At 39.8% G+C, this 21,254-nt stretch overlaps 1 pseudogene; it reads right to left on the minus strand.

Moving 5' to 3' along the window:
* Window positions 1-14,310: 14,310 nt before the first annotated feature.
* LOC122054476 lies at window positions 14,311-14,408 on the minus strand (annotated as a pseudogene).
* Window positions 14,409-21,254: the final 6,846 nt, after the last annotated feature.

Below are 21,254 nucleotides of genomic sequence, written 5' to 3' on the forward strand. Positions count from 1 at the left end.
CATAAAACTAATTAAACCTCATCCTAGAACCAACTAAGGTGAGAGTTCTGTACAGTATGTTTAACAACCCATAAGTCTCTAAAGGTCTACTAGGCACAAAACCATTTTACCACATCCTCATTTAGAGGGTTTTTCCTACACATGGCAGCAAGGAGAAAATCAAATACTAAGATGTTACATGCTCTCATTTCCAAATCTAAACAAACTAAATTTGGTTTCATGGCAGCAAGCTTCAAGATAAACCGAACCTAAGGTTGTTCATGTTATTCTAATAGCAAAGAAAACATTATAATTCAATACTGCTCATGCTCAAATCCATAGCAAAGAAATGGAAATAAGATTCAATACTGCTCATGCTCAAACCTATAGCAACGAAATAGAAAATGAAATCTGATCATGCATATTCAGGTGGCAAGAAACTTAATTCTGAATGCTTGAAATAAATAACATATATATAGCTGCTCATGTTATTCTAATTAACAGAAAATCTAAGTTGCATGCTTGGAACAAGAAGGCAGTGGAATAAGAAGCAGTTCACGTTTGGTACAAGCCTTCTGCCAATACAAAGCATAAGGAAAGGAAACAACAGAGTTTTTGCTGCTATCAAAACTAACACGTGATATACTAAACACATGTTGTTCATGTCCAGTTAATTGCATATAAACTAAAATCTGCATAGTTAACATAAGATGAAATACGTATGCACATGCTCTTAATGAAAATCTGCACTCAATGGAATATAACTGCACTGAATGAAAAGAAAATTGCACTGCTAAAAAACAAGATGCTTAAGAAAATTCTGCACTTAATGAACAACAAAACAGCACTGCTAAATGTATTGTTCCTGTCTAATTGCCTACTGCAATTACCAAAAACAAACCCAATCTGTAAGCTCCAAATGGCCTGGTTCATGCCCGCAGAAATGCAAAAGGAATGAGCTGTTCTAAGCTCCAAATGAAGTTGTTCGTGTCCCTATTTTTGCATAAATTCAAGTTGAACTTGCTGCCCATTTGAGGTACACGGCAGAAAATTCCAAATAACAACCTTCACTACATGATTTAAAAATAAGGAGAAGCAAAATCTGAAAACCACTCCTACCGCAGGTGAGAAGCTACTTACCATAGTTTCTTGGACTCACAACCGAAGGGAAGAAGACTTCTAGGGTTCGGAGAAGTGAAGATCTCGGCCACTTCCTCACCTCTACGTGCTCTCCTCAACGAGGTGATCTCAATGATGTGAATGGCTCGGAAAACCTCCTCAACCGGCCGCCGGAGTAGCCCTAGCTCCTGCTACGGATTTCGCCCGAGAGAAGAAAACGTCGTCGGGAGAGAAAAGGAGAGGAAAGGTTTAGGTTTAGGTCATGGGGATTAAACTAAGCTCTCCCTTAATAACTAACTATTTCTATTATCAACTACCCTTTAAATATATATCGCCCCTTATTTGATCAACATCACCCGCTGGCACACTTGGTAAGCTGCGTTTTGATCGGATCAGAGGTCACGGGGTCGAATCTCGGCTTGGATATTATTTTTGTCGAAACTTCTTTCGTTTAGTAAAAATATCAAACGACCTCCAAAAATTACATAAAAATACTCTAAAAATTTTTAAAAATCTTTAGAATATTTCTATAGCATTTTAAATATTGTTAAATTACTTTTGGGACTCGAAATAAGGAAATTTGGGTTGTTACATTGCTAAAGTTTCTTTTAACTCATTATTTTCTTTTAATAATTTTTTATTTTTTATTTTTTATTTCTAATTTGCAAGAACTTTTTGACAATATTTTTATAAATTTAAACAAATTATCCAAAGGTAGAGATCGTACCTTACTTACCTTATCGATCTCAGACGCTCCCCCTGAAGAGCTGTTTTCCTCTAACGTTGCTCCCCCTTCATCAATACTCTCGATGCTCATTTCTGATGAGCTTGCTTCATCTTCATCTTTTTGGTAACTCACCAGCAGTGCAAGTCTGGCGTGGGCTTCTATTTCTGATTCTAATGAAGTTTCGTCCCATGTCGCCTTTAGGTTCTTGTGCCTTTTCTGGGTTGGTCTGTTGTCTTTGCTTGTGTCCTTGTCCTTGTTCTTTAGTTTTAGACAGTTGTCTTTCACGTTTCCTTCTTCATTGCAGTGGTAGCATCTTACTCTTCTTTTCCTTCTTTTACCTTGCACTTGATTAAACTTATTTGTTTTAAATAACTTTTTAAATTTCCTTATCATGAAGATCATTTCATCATCATCGAGAGATGTTTTGGACTCTTGTTCGTCAGTTTTGCCTTAAGGGCAATGTTTTGCATTGTCTTCATTCTTATATCTACATTTCTAGATTCGTGAATCTCAAATGTTGAAAATAATTCCTCTAGATCACTTACCTCTAAGTCCCTAGAGATGAAATACTCATCTACTAGGGTTGACTATTATGGAGTCCTAGGAAATGCATTAAGTGCATACCTTAGTGAATCTCAGTTGGTTACCTTTTCTCTAAGATTTGCAAGTTCGGTGATGAGCTCCTTGATTCTTGAGTGGAGGTGTGTGACAGTTTCTCCTTCTTCCAATCGAAGGTTGCAGATCTGGTTCTGTAGCAGGTCTCATCTCGCGAGTTTGGCTTCGGACGTACCTTCATGTAGCTCCAAGAACTTCTCCCAAAGTTCCTTTACTGATTCGTAGGCACCGATTCTAGTGACTTCTTGCAAAGGCAACATGCTCAGTAGATGGAATTTAGCTCATCCATTTGCTACGAAGTCTTCTTGTTCCTTCTTGGTCCATTGACATTCTTCTTTGTCCTTTGGTGCTACAAAATCATATTTCAATATTATCAATAACTCAAATTCCATTTTGAAGAATACCTCCATCTTTCTTTTCCAAATCATGAATTCCCCTTTGAACTTAGGTAGGTAGATGCTCAGTCTGGCCATCTCTTGTGCTTCGGTTAGCGGTTAGTCCTTCTGAAGCAACCTTGCTCTGATACCAATTGTAGGTTCCTTGGAAGCCAGCAAGAGGGGGTGAATTGTCTTGCATAAAAAAACAGCCTTCTCAAACTTTACTGTAAGATTCGGTAAATAAATAATAAGGGCTATTAAAGAAATAACCTTATTGGATTTTTCAGAAGTTTTTGAAAATTCTTTTGGATTTAAACGGAGTCCGTATAACACATTTAAGAGGATAGTGCTATTAGGCTTGGAGAAAGCCTGTTAGAAATATCAATTAAGTTAGGAGTTGATTAATTTCATTTACCTAAGATTTGGATAAATTAACATAAGGTATAAAAGCAAACACCTTAAGTTTATTCGCCCCAAATCCCTTTCTCCCAATTCTTTATCGCCGGCCCACCTCTTCTCCTCCCGATCCTTCATCGCCGCCACTCGATTGCCGACGCCGAGCTACTTTTCTCCTCTACCAATCCTCAGAGTCCATTGGGTCATCTTCCTCCTCGGGTCGTCACTCCATGCGAGCAGATCTTCGGCCAAGAAAGAGAAAGGCCAAGCCCTAGCAATGATTTTCCCTCACTGCATCCTTATGCATCACGTCTCTGATCTTTGTGTTTCACTACTCCGGTCGACATTTTTCCACCACTCCCCATCGCTGGTCGATCGCGTCGCACCCGTACATAGCATCGTCGCACGATCGCATCAGATCCCTGCTTGGTGTTGCCGATTGATTGTGTCGACACCGCATTATCACTGTTCTCTTCTTTACCTCGTCTTGGCACCACAGTAACCACCACCAGTCATGGCCCCGACCATGTGCCACCGCCAATCGATTGCATCTAGATTTCCTTTGCAAAACAACTGTAAATCTAAAGATCAGATTTAAGGTAAGACATGTTTGGTTTCTAATAGTAGAGGATTTATTCCATTATGTGTTGGATTGGTTATCTGATTAAGGGTAGTGTTAGGTTGAGTAGGATTGTTCTTATGCTATAATTAAGCAACAAGTGGGTTGCGGATTTGAATTTGGAGTAAGTTGTAGTTAATATTGGATCAATATAAAATTGATTTCATTTTTTGTATTGAAATTGTTAGTTAAATTGGTGTTGTGATTAATAAAATCATCAAATTAATATTTTGATGGGTGGGATTAGGATAGATATTATCTTATTGATGGAATGGGATGGAATTGGGCAATTTAATTTGGATTAGTGAGCATCTATCTTAATTGGTTGAGAAATCAATGGATTTGATTAATTGAAGTTAATCAATGGGTAGGGTTAAAGATCATATCAATTAGGGATTTCCTAATTAGATTTGGGTTTTAGTTTAGCTAGTTGATACATGATGGGATTTGCTAAACTGTACATCTTATTGCAGGACTTTGATTCGAGACGAGCGTCTCAAAATGGGATTGTTTCGATACAAATTACTAATAAGGGCATGTACTTCTTACCTTGATTCTTTAGTAGTTTGACCTTAGTGCATGAGCTATATTCTTAGACAGTTGCTGTATTTATCTTGACTCCACTCATATTTTTCTTATGCTTGATGCTTATCCACTCGATCTTTGTGATAATCAAATCCGTATCTATACAGTCTCTCGTTGTTATCCATATATATATATCGCAGATACTAGATACCATATTTACCTGTTGTGATTGTTGTTTACTCATGTATCTTATTGAGCATGCTGGTTTCATATAGCATACCTGATTTCTATTTATATATGTTATGACTGCTGCATTTTGCACATCATGTCATTGCATGCATGCAGGCGACAACGTCACCCTTGTGGATGAGTGAGTCGTCAGGCCGCGCCGCACACTTGGCCACTCATGCGTAGTGGTAGCTGGAGGAGATGTCGCTTGTCCTGTCGTGCCACACTCGGCCACTCATGGGTAGTGGTAGCTGGAGTTGCGAGCAGCAGGCACCCCCTTCGCTTTGTAGCTAGATAGCTACTCAGCACCTATCCATTCGGTCACTCGAGAGTAGTGGCGACCTTTGAGTGGTACAGTTGTCATTGATCCGGCCTCTCGACCATACAGGGTTCATGGTGCAGAGAGGTGGGTGGGGTGACCATCCGTGCATACGCTGTTGTTATTATACTTATGTCGTTGTTGTTTACTTATGTTGTTGTTGCTTACTTTTTGCTGCTATTGTGTACTTGTCCTGTGGGTTTAGTATATCCATATGATAGATATGCTTACATATGTTGAGTTATATACCTGTGGTATGTGTTTAGACATTGGCTTACTTATTGGTAATATGTATATACCTCACATGGTACCCTTATAGTTATGAGCAGTACTATAGCAGATCTTTACTACTTCTAACCTTCTATTACTAGCCTAGGATATGATTTTAGGTATGGATATTTAATATGATATCATGATAGTATCTGCTATTTTCCTTATGAGCAATATAAAGCAATAATGAAAATTATACCGATAACGAAAAATAGGGAATTTTAAGGCTTCTGGTCGTCGAAGTCGAGTTACAGCTTTGTCAGATCGTTGTTTGAGCAGCACATAGAAGAAGGGTTGCGATTTCAAGTGTTTTCTAAGATGCTGCTTGAACCAGGCTTAAATAGCCTGTTGAGGGTGCCTCCAACCTCCATGGAGAGCGCCTCCAGCCCACCGAGTCAGCCGCATTGATAAGCTCCGCAACGCTCACTGCTTATCCACCTGAGGGCTCCTCCAAGCTCTATGGAGGGCGCCTCCAAGCTCTATGGAGGGCACCCTCCATCTAGAGTCCAGGGAGACTACAAGCTCCATGGAGGGTACCCTCGCGCCTCACTGCGGGGTTATCGATCAAGTCACCTGTGGCACCTCCAAGCTCTATGGAGGGTGCCTTAGGATTGTTCATCTGAGACTTTTCTGGTGTAATTTCCATCTTGTAAGGCATGTTAGTCTATAAACAAAGTATACCATGCAAAACAAGGTTAGTACAATAAAATAAGATAAATATAAAGTTATTTTGATAGTCTCCAGACTTTCCGGTTCTAACTTTGGATTTCACCTCCGGAAACCCTAGGTTGAACCGACGCCTATTGTTCCCTCATCAGGGAACGCGTCCTCACCTACTCCACTCAGGAGAATTTACCTGTTTGTCAGATTGATCCTCCAGACCAACTGGACTTTTGCTCAGCATCTAAATCTCCAGGACTTTCAGCTGGACGTTCGCTCCACGACCCGTCCAGTCTTCCACCCGATTCACGACACTAGGATTTCAACCTAGAGTCCCTGACTCTAGGGTGTTTGCCCAAAGCCTTCGACCCACCAAGACTTTCTGCCTAGGGTTACCACCCCCTAGGACCTAGAGTTACCTTCCCCTAGGGTTTTTCACCTGTCTAACCACAGTTAGTACTTTTGCCTAAGTACACTTAGGACTTTATTGCAATCTCATTCAAACTCGTTAGACCACAAATAACCTTAACTTTGAATCATTTGTCATTATCAAAACTCAAGTTCGATCGTCGGATGCTTTCTTCACCAACACACTTGTCAACTGGTTTAGTAGAAAGTAACACTGCATCATTTTATCTACTACTGAGGTAGAATATATAGTAATAGGAGAATGTGTCACACAACTATTATGAATGATGCACACCCTAAAAGACTTTAATCTAAACTTTAAAAATATGAAAATATTAATTGATAATATTAGCTCAATCAACTTAACAAAAAATCCAGTACATCATTCAAGAACCTAACATATTAAAGTCGAACACCACTTTATTAGGAATCATGTAACTAAAGGAGATATTGAATTTAATTACATTGAGTCCAAGTCAAACTTAGTTAATATATTTATAAAACTCCTCCCTGGAAATAAATTTAGTACTTTATGTCAACAATTAGGAATGTGCTTCAATGACCAGGACTTGATCTATATATTCAGCGATTTTTTACCACTTTATTTGCAAATTCTAGGACAACTCATTATTTATATTTTCTAAAACTTCTCATTTTTCTAGTATTTCAAAAGTAATTTTGGCCTTAGTCTAGATCACACCTGATACGGATTATGACGAGCAGACTCAAGAAATGACATGGATATTAAAGTCGAGGTGAGGTAGCGATCAAGGTTAGGACAGGGTGATGTTTGGTTCCTAGTTTCGTTGATCGCCCTGCATCAAAGTCCTAAAAGCATGCCTGGGCATCTCCCAAGCAAGATTCTCAAATAGAGTTGACTAGTTATAAACCCTCGAATATAAAGTTGCCTGTGTGCGCTCAACCGGCAAAGCCCCAGTGAGCTTAAAGATACTCAGCCTTATAAAGCTCTTAGTATACAATCGTCGAATGAAGGCCGAATGAACATAAGGTACTCATTCTTATAAAACTCTTAGTATACGATCAGTCGAGCGAAGGCTGAACAAACATAAGGTTGCCTATGTGCCCTCGAATGGGCAAAGCCCGAGCGAGCTTAAAGACACTCAGCCTTATAAAGCTCTTGGTATACAATGGACCGAATGAAGACCGAACGGACATAAGGTTGCCTATGTATGCTCGACCAGGTAAAACCCTAATGTGTTTTAAGGTACTCAGCCTTATAAAGCTCTTAGCATACGATTAGCCGAGCGAAGGCCGAACGAACACAAGGTTGCCTATGTGCTCTCTACCGGGCAAAGCCCGAGTGAGCTTAAAGGTACTCTCAATATACGATGGGCTTAATGGCCAACCAAGATATATTCAATAGAAGGTATTCTCAATATACGATCGGCTTAATAATCGACCAAGATATATTCAATAGAAGGTATTCTTAATATACGATTGACTTAATGACCCGTCGGAATATATTCAACATAAGGTATTCTCAATATACGACCAACTTAATGACCGGCGGGGATATATTCAACAAAAGATATTCTCAATATATGACTGACTTAATGAACAACAGAAGGTATTCTCGGATATATTCAACAGAGGGTATTTTCAATATACGACCGACTTAATAACTGGTCGAGATATATTTAGCAGGCAAGTAGTCGACAACCATATGATAGCCTGGCGAACTTGTTGAGAAATATTCTCTTGAAACTTCTTCATTAATTAATCAGTTACAGCAATACACTCCTCCGAGTATTTCATCAAGGGCCCAAGATTATAAACGATAAAGGAGGTACATCTGGGGTAGAGAAATGATTCTTCGGAGGATTATTGCATGACGTCTAGGTTATCCTTTTCACATCTTCTAACAAACTCTAACAAATCGAGGACCACCTCACGAGCACAGAGGTTATGTAAGGTGTATAAAAAGAGGGAATCCTCTTCACTGGCGAGGTATGCAATGAAAAAATCTACATCTAAAACCATACTTTCTGGCAATATTTTTTTGTTACTGTTCTTCTTCCACCTTCGAGCAAGGAAATTGACTTGAGAGTCGGAAGACCTAGCCAAGGATTCCCACCCCAGACTTAGGTCACTAACTTTTTGTTGTCCTGTCTGACTGTCCGCAGGATCATTGAGGAGTTTTCTTCAAATCTTGAGAAGCTTATTGTTCTTCAAGCAACCACCTATCGGAGCCAACGTATGTTACGCAACCGCAAGTGCATGATTTCATTGTCAGTAATAAAAAGATATCGATCCCACAGGAACTGTTGATTAGGCACTAGTTAACTTCAGACGATGAATTATCTAGACAAACATAAGATTAGTTGGAAAAGAGAGAAAGAAAAGATAGAAGAGATGTTGGATCTTGAGAGGGGTTGAGCTAAGAGGATGTGAGAGATGGTTTAAGATGTGATTCTAGGATTTCGGTTTCCTTGTGATGCTAGGCGATGTTATATAATTGTTTAGTTCCTATCCTCTATGTTCATACTCTTGTAGGAAGTTAGATGCATTACCGACTCTCCCCTGTAGTGGATAAGTCAGCATGATCTCATACTCCATGTCCTATGCTACTAAATGGAAGTGATTCCTATAAAGTCCGTTAACGGGACTGCCTGTTACTAGCGTCCCTCGGTCATACAACACAAAAATGCACTAACACACAATAACATTGAAATAGAAATAGTGATTATGCCGGATCCCCTACTTCCTTGTGGAGATTTGCTTCTCCTTTCAAGGTAATACCTTAGATGTCCGTTAGCGGGGCAGCCTATCACTGGCGCCCCTCGGTCATACGATCTAGAAAATTTCCTCCTATGGGATTAATAATTCTACACAACCATTTGATAAAACATACAAAAGATATATATAAGCTTCACACACACATTTCATCAAACATGAGCAAGGCATTAACAAGTCATTGAATAGAAACATGGCAAATCTACATAGTTTTACATCTTCATCACATCACAAATACTCCCTAATCCTAGAAAGGAGATATACTCCATTGCAAAGGAAGAACAACCCCAAAGCATAAAGTAAAGCATGCTTACAACCCTGGATGTGAGAAGAAGGGGAAGAAGAGATGCTTGCCGATGTTTCTGATGTCTTGGGGATGCCTCCTTGCTCTGGAGATGGACAGATCGTCAAGGGATGGAGGTGAATGAAGCTCTAGGGTTTCCCCCTAAGGGGAGAACCCTTCCCCAAGGAGAGGGACAAAGTCCCAAACCTAAGATCAGTGAAAAGGGGAGAAAACCCCCTTTTATACAGCAGGGCACGGGCACCACAAGGCCCATGACATGGTCGTGTAGTCCACACGGCCTCACCTGACTTCCTCTCGGGTTGAGTCACACGGTCGTGTAGCTCACACGGTCGTAGCCTTCTTCTTCTCTACCAAAGTCACACAATCGTGTGGATCCACACGGTTGTAGCCTTCTTCGTTTCTGGATTGTTGGCATGGTCGTGCCATTTGGCACGACTGTGTGCTACCTGGCCACGGGGAGATTGACACGGTCGTGTGGGTCACACGGTCGTGGTTTGATTCACTCTGGTGGGGACACGGTCGTGTGGATCACACAGCCTAGCTATTCTTGCTCTCTCACATGACTTAGCACTATCTCATAGCCTTTTTGGTGACATCTGTGGGAACTCCTCGCCTGGACCTGAAGCTTTACGATGGAAGAAGCTGGAAAACTCAATACCGTAACCTTAACACATGAAGATTTGGAGTTGTTCATCAACACCAGGGTGCAGAAATTACTTCAACAACAACAACAAGCCAACACTGGTAGTATGTTGCCACCACCGAATCCGGATGCATCAACAACCACTCATTAAAGTGAAAGAGGGGTTCAGGAGGAGGGCCCTAATCGCTTGCTTGCTGTGCCTCTCTCACCAACTCGATGTCCTTAACTTCTTTTTCGTATACCATTAGAACAGCTGGACCAAGAAAAGTGGTGGCCAGTGAAATCTCCCCTGAGCGAATTGCTACTCCATTCTCTTAGAGGGTGTTGGATGATCCATTACCCAAGCATTATCAGAACCTGAACATAGGAGAATATTCCGGAACCACTAACCCGGAGGATCATCTTCTCCAATTTGAGCACGCTGCCCTTCTTCAGTAATTTACAGATGGGGTAAAATGTTGAATGTTCCTCACTACATTTAGCAAAGTAACCCAGCGATGGTTCAAACAATTACCAGATAATTCTATTCGTTGCTTCAAGGACTTCTGGAAGGTATTTCTCCAACATTTTTATCCAATAACCGGTGATATAATAAAACCCCTTGGAATCTTTTCTCACTTAAGCAGGGACCCAAAGAAACCATTCGAGCCTATATCAAGAGGTTCAACTAGGTGGCTATGAATGTACCCTCAGCCACCTCAAAAATTTTAGTAAATGTTTTCTTGCTCAGGATCATACGGCCAGCTAGAAGGGGGATTGAATAGACGTTGACCCCAAGTTGATCACTTCCTACGTATTCGTTAGTGCACAGCGGAAAACAAACAAATACGAATATAAATATGAAAGCTAATGGCAAGACAAGAAAGCAAACCAAGATACACGATCATTTACGTGGTTTGGAGATAACTTGCTCCTGCTCCAAGGTTGTCTGTAAAGTGTACGATCCCTCAATCCTTCGATGGATTATCCATCGGCAAACTCTGACTATCTCAAGTCTCCTTGTGGGTCGAGAAACCTTATCAAAACTCCAACCAAGGCATCTTAGAACACAAAGAACAATTAAGAACTTGTTGACTACTAATTAGGGTTAACCACTACTAATTTCATCAACCAAGGTCTACCACCCCAAGCTCCATTATATAGAGCTTGGAAAAATAGCCAAGCTGAAACTACTGTTACTAATCGACTGGTGTCAACACTAGTCGACTAGTCCTTTGTGGAATTCAACCGTTACAGCTCCAACAGCACGATACCAGTCGACTAGTGCCAGGACCAGTCAACTGCTCCACTTCTATTGAGAGAACAGAAGTATTTTGCTCTCTTTAGCTCGACTGTCAGTCGATTGGTACATACACCAGTTTACTGGTACAACCCAAAACCTAGGGTTTCTCTTCCCGAGTGCATTTCTCTCAGCATTAGGACCCTCACGACTCACTTGACTCTTCTTTATATCCTTGACCTCTTGCCTTCAAGCATACTTCCTTTGACTCTCATCCCTTAGATGTATCCAAGCCCAAGCTCGTCCCAATGTCATCCTTCACGTATACCTCGAAGTCGCTTCCCTCGGCCCTTGTCTTTGTTGTCTTGTCCACGGTCCCTCGGAGGCTCCATCCTTCACCGGACCTAAAGTCATCAAGCTGAGTCATATGTGTATCCTACAAACCTGCGCACTCACATACACATATCAAATATAAGGGTGAACCTAACTTAAATCCTTTGCCCAAACATCAAAACACATTATTGATGTGCGTAGATTATATGATCATTTATGCATGCTTTGACGCACATCTACTTGCATTTCATTAGCATAATCTATGTTTATTGCACCCTATTTCATTATAATGTCATACTTCCATTATATTTTGTTCGGAGATCTACTCTTTGCTTGTTTTAATTGATAGGATGCTATTTGGAGCGAAAATGGAGCAAAAACGCACATAAGAGCTTGGGTCGTGCCATTATCATGCCTTGGCCGTGCCGAATGGCACGGCCGTGGCAGCACCCAATGTGAAGAAAGCCACAACCGTGTGCCCCCACACACCCATGCCATTATCCCCGTGGCCAAGCAACACACGGCCGTGCCAAATGGCACAGTCGTGCCAACGATCCAGAGGAGAGAAAGATCACGGCTGTGTGAATCCACACGACCGTGTGACCTCGGCAGAGAAGAAAAAGGCCACGGCCGTGTGAGGTCCACACGGCCGTGTGACTCAACCCAAGAAGAAGTCGTGTGAGGTTGTGTGGATTCCACACGACCGTGCGACGAAGAACACGGGTCGTGCCATGCCAAAACAGGGCTGTGCTGAATTATGGGCAGATTATAGACCATTCTTAATTTGGCCATAACTTTGTGCTCCATTGGAGTTTCAAGATGTTCTTTATACTGAAATGTATCTAACTTCAAGATCTACAACTTTACTTCAGATCCAACAGAGAGAAAGCATTGTCTGCCTATGGTAAATGACACAGTCGTGCCTCCCAACCGTGGGTTCAACTAGACCTCCGCCCAGACCGCAGACCAAACTTCGAACTGCCATAACGTTCGGCTCGGTTGGAGCCAGGGTTCAATCCAAGTATCAGACTGAAGATAATTTCAAGAGTTACAACTTTGGTTCAGGGCAAATCATGAGAAAACTTGGTTTAATGGGTAAAACACTCGGTTTATCGGACCCCTGTAATCCTGGTTTTCCTGGACTGCTTGGAGGAGGTATAAAAGGGTCAAGAACCCTATTCTTGGCATCTGGGGTTTTGGGATTTCACCCCCTCTCCTTGGGAAAGGGTTCTCCCCTTCGGGGGAAATACTAGAGCTTCATCCACCACCATCTCTTGACGTTCCGTCCATCTCTAGAGCAAGGAGGCATCACTAAGACATCGGAAACCTCGGCAAGCATCTCTTCTTCCCCTTCTTCTCACATCAAGGGTTGTAAGTGTGCTTTACTTTATGTTTTGGGGTTGTTCCTCCCTCGTAATGGAGTAGATCTCCTTTTCAATGGATGTAGGGAATCAATGGATGTAGGGAGTAGTTTTGGATAGGGTTTGATGTAAGACTCATGTTTGTACCTTTACTCGTTGGATGATTTCTCTTGCTTCGTTTCTATTTGATATACATGAGACTTGTTGCCTTGTCATGTTAATTGATTGTGTAGGAATTGCTAATTTCATAAAGAGAGGATCTTAGATCGTACACCCGAGGGGCCCTAGTGACAGCAGTAACCCGTTCACGGACGTATAGGATATTCCCTTGAAATGAGAGGCAACTTCTCCACAAGGAAGTAAGAGACCAAATCAAACCCCTATCTCTATCCCTAATGATACCAATTAGATTTGTATTCTTGTGATCTACCGAGATGCCCTAGTGACAGGGGTTAACCGTAACAAGATTTCACAGGGATCTTCTCTGATTAGTACTTAAGGATAGTAGCTTTAACTTCCGGCGAAGGTATGTTGATTGACAATGAGGAAAAGATAGAACATGATACATCAGGTTCCACCACAACGAAACTGAAATCCTAGAATCCATCTCTCAAAGCTCAATTCCCTCCAAGATCGATTCTCTCATCCTTCTCTTCCTCTTTTCGATCACTCTCATTAGTTTGCAAGCGCCAAAACTGACTTTCGACCATTAGACAACTTACTTTGTGACATCTCTATTACTTAATCAACAGTCCCTGTGGTTCGACAATCTTATATATTACTGACGATAAATCTGTGCACTTGCGGAATCGTAACAAGTTTTTTTGCCAGGGACTGTTCGCATTAACATTAGTAGATTAGCAATTTAGTTAACCTAGACTTGTGAATAGTTTTTATTTTTCCATTTTATATTGCAATTTGTTTTCCATATACATAATCCAAAAAAAACACTGCATATTTTTCTAGCAATTTAAATTCTGCATTTTGTTTCTTGCTTTCCATATAGCATTTTATTTTTATCTTTAATTTTTCATTTTTGTTCTTTTCTCATAATTTTTTTTTAGATACCATTAGCACTAACATATCAAGCAAGGCCTTAAGAGATTTTTCTGCGCCCATTTCTACAAGATTTTTATCTCCCATTGTGCAGCCTCACATCAAAGCAGAGAATTTTCAACTAGAACCAGAGTTAATTTTTATGATACAAGGTCACAAATTTGGAGGAGAAGTATCAGAAAGTCCTTATCTGCACCTTGAGACATTTCTAGAGCTTTGTGATATGGTGAACTATGAAGGAGTGTTAGCAGATGCAGTTCGATTGATGGCCTTTTCTTTCAGTATCAAGGATAAAGCAAGGACTTGGTTATATTCTCTCCATCCTCGAAGCATCATAAGTTGGGAACAATTGGAAAAGCATTTTCTGAATCATTTTTTCCCTCCAAGTGGAACAATTTATATGAGGAATTGCATCACAGATTTTACATGGAGAATCATTATTTGAAGCATGAGACAGATTCAAGAGTCTACAAAGACAGTGCCCTCATCATGGTTTGAAAAAATGGCTGACCCTGCACGTATTCTATAGGGGAATTTTTTTTTCTTAGATAAGTGTTTGTTAGATTCATCAGCTGGAGGTTCTTTTATGGACAAGAGTGTTGACGAAGCACATACATTGATCGATCAAGTAGCATTGAACCTCCATGAATGGTCAAGCAAAAGTTGGATGGAATCTCCCTCAAAAATTCAAGAAGTACAAGTTATATATAAAAGAGAGCCTGTCAAACACAATGCAGTTCAACCACCCAAGAATGTTGAAATTCACAAGTCACAGAATGAGGAGTTCAAACATTTGTAGGAAAAGATTAATAGCATAGTTTTAAAATGGTTCAAGGAAGACCTTCCTCCTACATAGGCAAGATCTAGTGTAAATGATAATGATATTAGGTTGAGAAGTTGCAATAATCATGAAGAACTTCTGAACAAAGATTTGTATAGGATTAAGGAGAAGAATAATAGAAGACCTCAAGAACTCAATTCCATTACTCCAAGAAGTTCCCAAAGGCCAGAAGTACCTTTTCCTCAACAGTTGATGACACCAACACTAGATAAGCAAGCTGGACCTCCTCCGCAAGCTCAAAGGGAATATGGGAGAAAGGAAGTACCTTTCCCAAGACCTTCACTAAAGGTTCCTTTTCCACAAAGGCTAGTATGGGTCAATGACAATGAAGACTTTGGAAAATTCTGTGACACTAATATGGTTGAGTGTAGATTTCTGGATGCATATGAAGATGAAGACTCTTCAGATGAGGATTGTGATAATAATGCAGTGGATAACAAGTTTTTAGATTTACCTTCTGGGTTTATAGAGTGTTATAATGAAATTAAATTTTCAGACGATGAATGTGATGTGGTAGATCAACTTAAAACTGTAAATAAAGTTAGTGATCCTCTTATAGATGATTCCCCCACTGAGGATATTGGTGTTGACTTATTTTTTAATACTTATGTTGATGATGATGTTATGAAAGGAAGTGTAGGGAGCTGTGTTTTAGAAGCAGCATCTCAAGAATCACCTCCTTTACCCACACAACCTTCTGAGATGATGAGAGTTGCAAGGATTGAACATGTTGTGAGCCAATGTGTAGGGACTTGTGCAATAGAGGTAGAGTCCTAAGAATCACCATCTTTACTTGCACCACCACCTGAGCCAGAGCTAGAGCCATCATTTAATTCAAAAGAGGTCACATCCACATTTTTAGAACTTTCAGGTATCTCTCGGTAAAGCAAGGTTAGTATCTCTAGTGATCTTTTGGAAAATTTTATAGAGGTACCTATAATTGATTTTGTTGGATGTGATTCAATTTTTGATACATATTCAGTTCATAGTAATACGGTTCTAGTTCTATCCAATATAACATGCTTAGGAGAGGTACGTTTTTCTTTTGGGTGTGCAGATTTTCATGGGGCCTATATTTAGAAGCTCAGATTGAACCGTCTTCGACCACCTGAAAGAACTTCAAAGAAGATGAAGATGTCTTCGCACGGCACAGTGGTGATCTCTCTGTTCGACTCTCTTCTCGGCTCGCAACTTTCTTCCTCGCGACAAGGCTAGGGCACACGAAGCCTTCTCCCCACCACACCTCCCCTCTCCTTTCTTCCTCTTCTCTCCGGTCGGCGGCCCTGCTTCTTCCCTTACCTTTACTATCGCCGGCCGGACCTCCACATCCCACCCTTCTTCTTCTTGATTTCAAATGGCAAGCGGCAGCAGCACTCTTCAAGGTGGCATTTAGCTTCAGCAGCGATTCCGGTCATCCACCTCGCCGGAGGGGTTCTCCGATGAGATCCTTCACCTTCCGGCACTTTTCCAAGACTCTACCTACTGGGGTTCAAGCGGAAGTGGCAGAGGAGGTCTGGTAGTCCATCACAGTCCGGCCGACTTCCAGCGAAGGGGTTCTTCGGTTGAAGATTCATCTCATCCTCACCGTTGTCAAAGTTTGCAGCAACCGGCAGTGAGCTCCTGTCCACTGGTTTTGGCGGTTCTAAAGTTGGGCCCTCGTGTGACGGCGAGAGTAGTCATTGGTATTGAAGAAGTTGTGTGGAATGTGGTTGAAATTCTTAGTTTATTTCATGTTTATTGCTTATGTTTACTGGTGCTGATGTTTTGTGGTTGAATGCTTGTATTAATTTGATTTTTCATGTTTAAATTGCACGTACTTTGCTTAATTAGTTTTATAACGTGTTCTATCATATACGTCAACCAATAGTTAGGTTTATTTTGATGCATTTTAGTTCAGTTAATTCTTGCTTTGTCTTGTTCGTTCAATTTCGTTAAGTTCTAGTTTTGATTTAATGCAATTAGGATAGATTAGCTTAAGTTTTGTTACATGCTTTAGGTTTCGTTACATGCTAGTTTCGTTTTATGCTTTACTTATGTTGTCTTTTATTTTCAGCAATTGTAGTTAGGTTAGGCTTAGCTTTATTACTCGCATGGTCTTTCATTTATTAGATTAGGTTTCATTTAATGCTTTGTCATTTCATTTCCTAGATTAATCGTGTTGATAATTAACCCATAGCGTAGAGTGACAATGTGTTGTGGATTAATTATTCGCACCTAGTTAGATTTCATTCCAGCATTAGTTTAGTTTCTTTCTTGTTCTGCTTTTCATTCGTAGGATTTAGAATCAAAACCCAAAACCCCCAATTCTATATCAAAAATCCCAAAAATAGAAATAACATATGATCCTAGATTATCATCCTATCGTTGCTTTCATTGGTGGATGACCTGAGTCATTTCTATGCTACATTAGCGTAGGAGGGGTTTGGTACTTCATTGTTTGATGCCCAATTCACAACAAATTCGGCAATAATCAATTTGGAGCCGTTGCTGAGGACACTAGTGATGTTTATTTGTTTTTAGATTGTATATAGTTCTATCTTTATCTTGTTCTTGCTTTTCTACTTTATTATTTTATTTTTCTTTAGACTTAACTGTTAGTATATCCTTTTGCTCTGGAACTTTGCAGGTTGAAGGAAAGGAGTGAGAGGAGTAATACTATAGTATGTCGTGAATAAAGACCTATTTTGTTCAATTTCATCATTTAGACCACCATTTCAGTTTTTCTATATTTTGCATTTCATTTTTTTCGATTTTATTTTCTCTTATTTCTATTTCTTTAGTGGTTGTAAAAAAAATTAAAAACATTGATAGGGCTTAATTATTTTATCTCTTGTATGCATGTGTGTTATCTTGTATATTTTCCTATGTCTTTTGATATTATTTGCATGAGTGTTTCAAGTAAGACTAAAAAATCTTTATGTTATCTGCAATTTTAGAGTTTTAGTGTGTTCAGGATCTCAGACTTGATGAGCAACATGGAGAAGAACACTGAAAAGACTCTCAGAGAGCTTTGGGCACCAGATTTGTCAGTTGATTCATTCTGCATCCGGTATTCTGATTTAGAGGCAGACTTCGAGTTATGGACTATTGTTCATTTATTATCGAAGTTTCATGGACTTTCTGGTGAAGATCCTAACAGACATCTGCATGATTTGGAGATCGTTTGTTCTTCATGGAACCCACTTGGCATATCAGGAGAAGATGTTAGACTTAGAGCATTTCCATTTTCAGTAGCAAATTCAGCAAAAGATTGGTTGTATTGTCTCCCACCCAACTCTATCACCAGCTGGATAGAGATGAAGAAATTATTTCTGGCGAGGTTCTTTCCTACTTCTAGGATCACAACTATTCAGAGGAGTATTTGTGGAATTCAACAATTTACAGAAGAATCGTTTCAAGAATATTGGGATAGATTTAAAAGGCTTGTTGCTAGTTGCCCTCAGCACCAGATAAGCGATCAACTACTGATTATGTACTTCTATGAGGGATTGCTTCCCATGGACATGAGTATGGTTGATGCAGCTGTAGGATCGAAAAGAATTTAGATATCTCCACAATGACATGATATTGTCCACTTTGGGCCTAAGCCCTCATGGTTTTGCTCTTGGGCTCTACCCAAAAGGCCTCATGCCAATGGAGATATCTTTCTCTTATAAACTCATGATCTTTTCCATGTGTTTTCAATATGGGACTATGTTTGCAACCTTGCAACCCCAACAATCCCCCCCTCAAACAAAGGACCATGGGCTTCCCACGTCCGATCCTTGACCAACCAGGTCTTCCTGCCTCTCGGTCTACCCAACCTACTAGGACTTCCTGCCCCTCGGTCTACCCGACCTACTAGGACTTCCTTGCCTAGCCGCAACTAGGACTTCCTGCCCCTCGGTCCACCCGACCTACTAGAAATTCCTTGCCTAGCCGCAACTAGGACTTCTTGCTTGGTGTCTGATCCTCTTGATCCGAACATAGGAGCCCCCACTTTCTTTGTTCGAGGTCAATATTGTACTCACATGGTTCAATCAGACCATAGCTCTTGTGCAAAGTCGGCGGTTAAACCTTCTGGCAGTCCGGGCTCTGATACCAATTGTAGGATCGAAAAGAATTTAGATATCTCCACAATGACATGATATTGTCCACTTTGGGCCTAAGCCCTCATGGTTTTGTTCTTGGGCTCTACCCAAAAGGCCTCATGCCAATGGAGATATCTTTCTCTTATAAACTCATGATATTTTCCATGTGTTTTTAATATGGGACTATGTTTGCAACCTTGCAACCCCAACAGCAGCTAGCGGAGGGGCTCTAGTTAACAAGACATCTACTCAGGTCAAAGGACTTATCGAGATTATAACTGCAAATTATCAGCAGTATGAGACTAGACTGATGATTACCGAAGATGTTCATTCCTTTGCCAGTATATTCCCAACCAGAACCCAGTATCAGCAGCTTAATCCTCAGTATTATCAGACTCATCAGTAGGGCAGGTATAATTTCGTTGCAGCATTCGGGTATGAGAACACACAACAAGGGAATTCTGAGTGGTCCCAACATTATCAGTCTTACTTTCAGCACCATCAGCCTGAGCAGGATTTTAGGGAGCACTCACAATAATTTTGTCAACATCAAGAAACTCAATTCAAGCGAAGAACACATTCATCGACACAGATACAGTTGCATTCAGATAAACCTATTGCGTCAATTCCTGAGGAGATGGATTGTAGAGTTTGTGATATTCCTGACTTTTATTCTGCTACTCTACATGACTCTTCTAGTTTTTTGTATCATGATGTTGTAGTTGATTCTGATATTATTGTTGTTGATGATATTGTTGTTTCATACAGTCTTGATGTTGCAGGTGTTATTGATAATGATGGAAGTGTAGGGGAGACCCAAGAATCACTTCCAATGACTATTCTACCACCATTTGAGCCAGTGGAGCCTGTTATTTTGCTTAGTGACGATGGAAGTATAGGGGTAACTCAAGAATCACTTCCATTAATTATACCTGATCTAGAGCCAGATACTTTACCTGATCTAGATGATGCCACATTCAATGTTCTAGACCCTCCAGGTACCTTTGAATATGGTAAAGATAATATTTCTTCTGAATCTTTAGGAAATTCCATGGAGGTAATTCATTTTTATTGTAGTGGATGTGACTTATCTTTTGATTCATGCTTTGTTACTTTTGATATTATTTCTGGTTCATCTTACTCAGCATGTGTGCAGGAAATGCATCCTTTTCTTTTTAGTGCACAAAATTTCTACAGATATTTCATTTGCAGTCATTCACGCAAGGATGCATTATATTACTTGAAGAAACCCCTAACACTTTATGCAATAATGAAGCTTCTGGAGTGGACACTCCAACTGAACCATCTTCGGCCACCGGAGAAAATTTTTATGGAGGAAACGATGGTGGAGGGAGCAGTCCTCACTTCAACTACATTCATCCCACTTCCAAAATGGCTTCTGGAATTGAATCGACTCCGACCACCAAAATTTCAGGGGAATCTGTTCCATCTTACTTTTTCTTTTTCTTTTTCTTTTTCTTTCTGCTTGTATATATTTCTTTACTTTGTTTGCTTCGTTTGCTTGGTTTGCTTTTACTTGGTAGTTCATTTTTAGTTTATCTTGTCAGTTTTCATAATAAATTTCCTATGCGTTCTTTTTATCATCTTAGAAATTGTGAAAGTTAGTTAAATTTGATTGTCGAATTTGATGATTTATTGTCATGATTGGATTCTTAGATTGCATGTGATCACAACTTGATGATGGATTTCATGTTGGTAGATTGAGATAATAATTTTTGATATATCTAGTGAGGATATTTTTGAGTCTATTATTCCTATTGATGTGTGATGCACTTGTGGTTAATGCTACTCTAGAACTTGCTTAATTCTTTCAAGACCACATTATCATAGGTTTACATGATTTTTATGAAGGATATCTCACTTTCTTTTATTCATTCCTTTTGTTATCACATGTTTCTTGAATAAAATCTATATCATTTATCATATCATTCTTTTCTCTCTTCATTTATTTCCATTTATTTCACTCTCTTACTCTCTTGGGATGTGGATATTTTTGGATGTTACATGATGAGTGTTTTGTCCGAGACGGACAAAAATTTAAGTGTGGGAGGAGAGAAATAGCTTAGTGAAATTTAGGAGAAGCATAGGTGAACCATGCTTGATCACCATAGGTAAACCATGCTATTTTTTTTTTAGCTATTGATGATGTTGTATAGTGATGCACAATGTGTTGAAAAAAAGTGAAAAAAGAAAAAAAGAAAAAAAATATAAACGAAAAAAAACAAAAAAAACAAATAAAGAAAAACACAGTAAAGAAAAAAAAATACTTTGACATTTGTGCTATTTTTATATTCATATGTGGTAGAACTTTTTGTTAGTGATAATCTTTATTGTAGCAATACTTAGATTTTATTATATATCATGAGTGGTATTTTTATTGAAAAGCTATAGTAAAGGTTGTCTACATATT

Source organism: Zingiber officinale, chromosome 3A, assembly GCF_018446385.1.
Source record: "Zingiber officinale cultivar Zhangliang chromosome 3A, Zo_v1.1, whole genome shotgun sequence".
Classification (NCBI taxonomy): domain Eukaryota; kingdom Viridiplantae; phylum Streptophyta; class Magnoliopsida; order Zingiberales; family Zingiberaceae; genus Zingiber; species Zingiber officinale.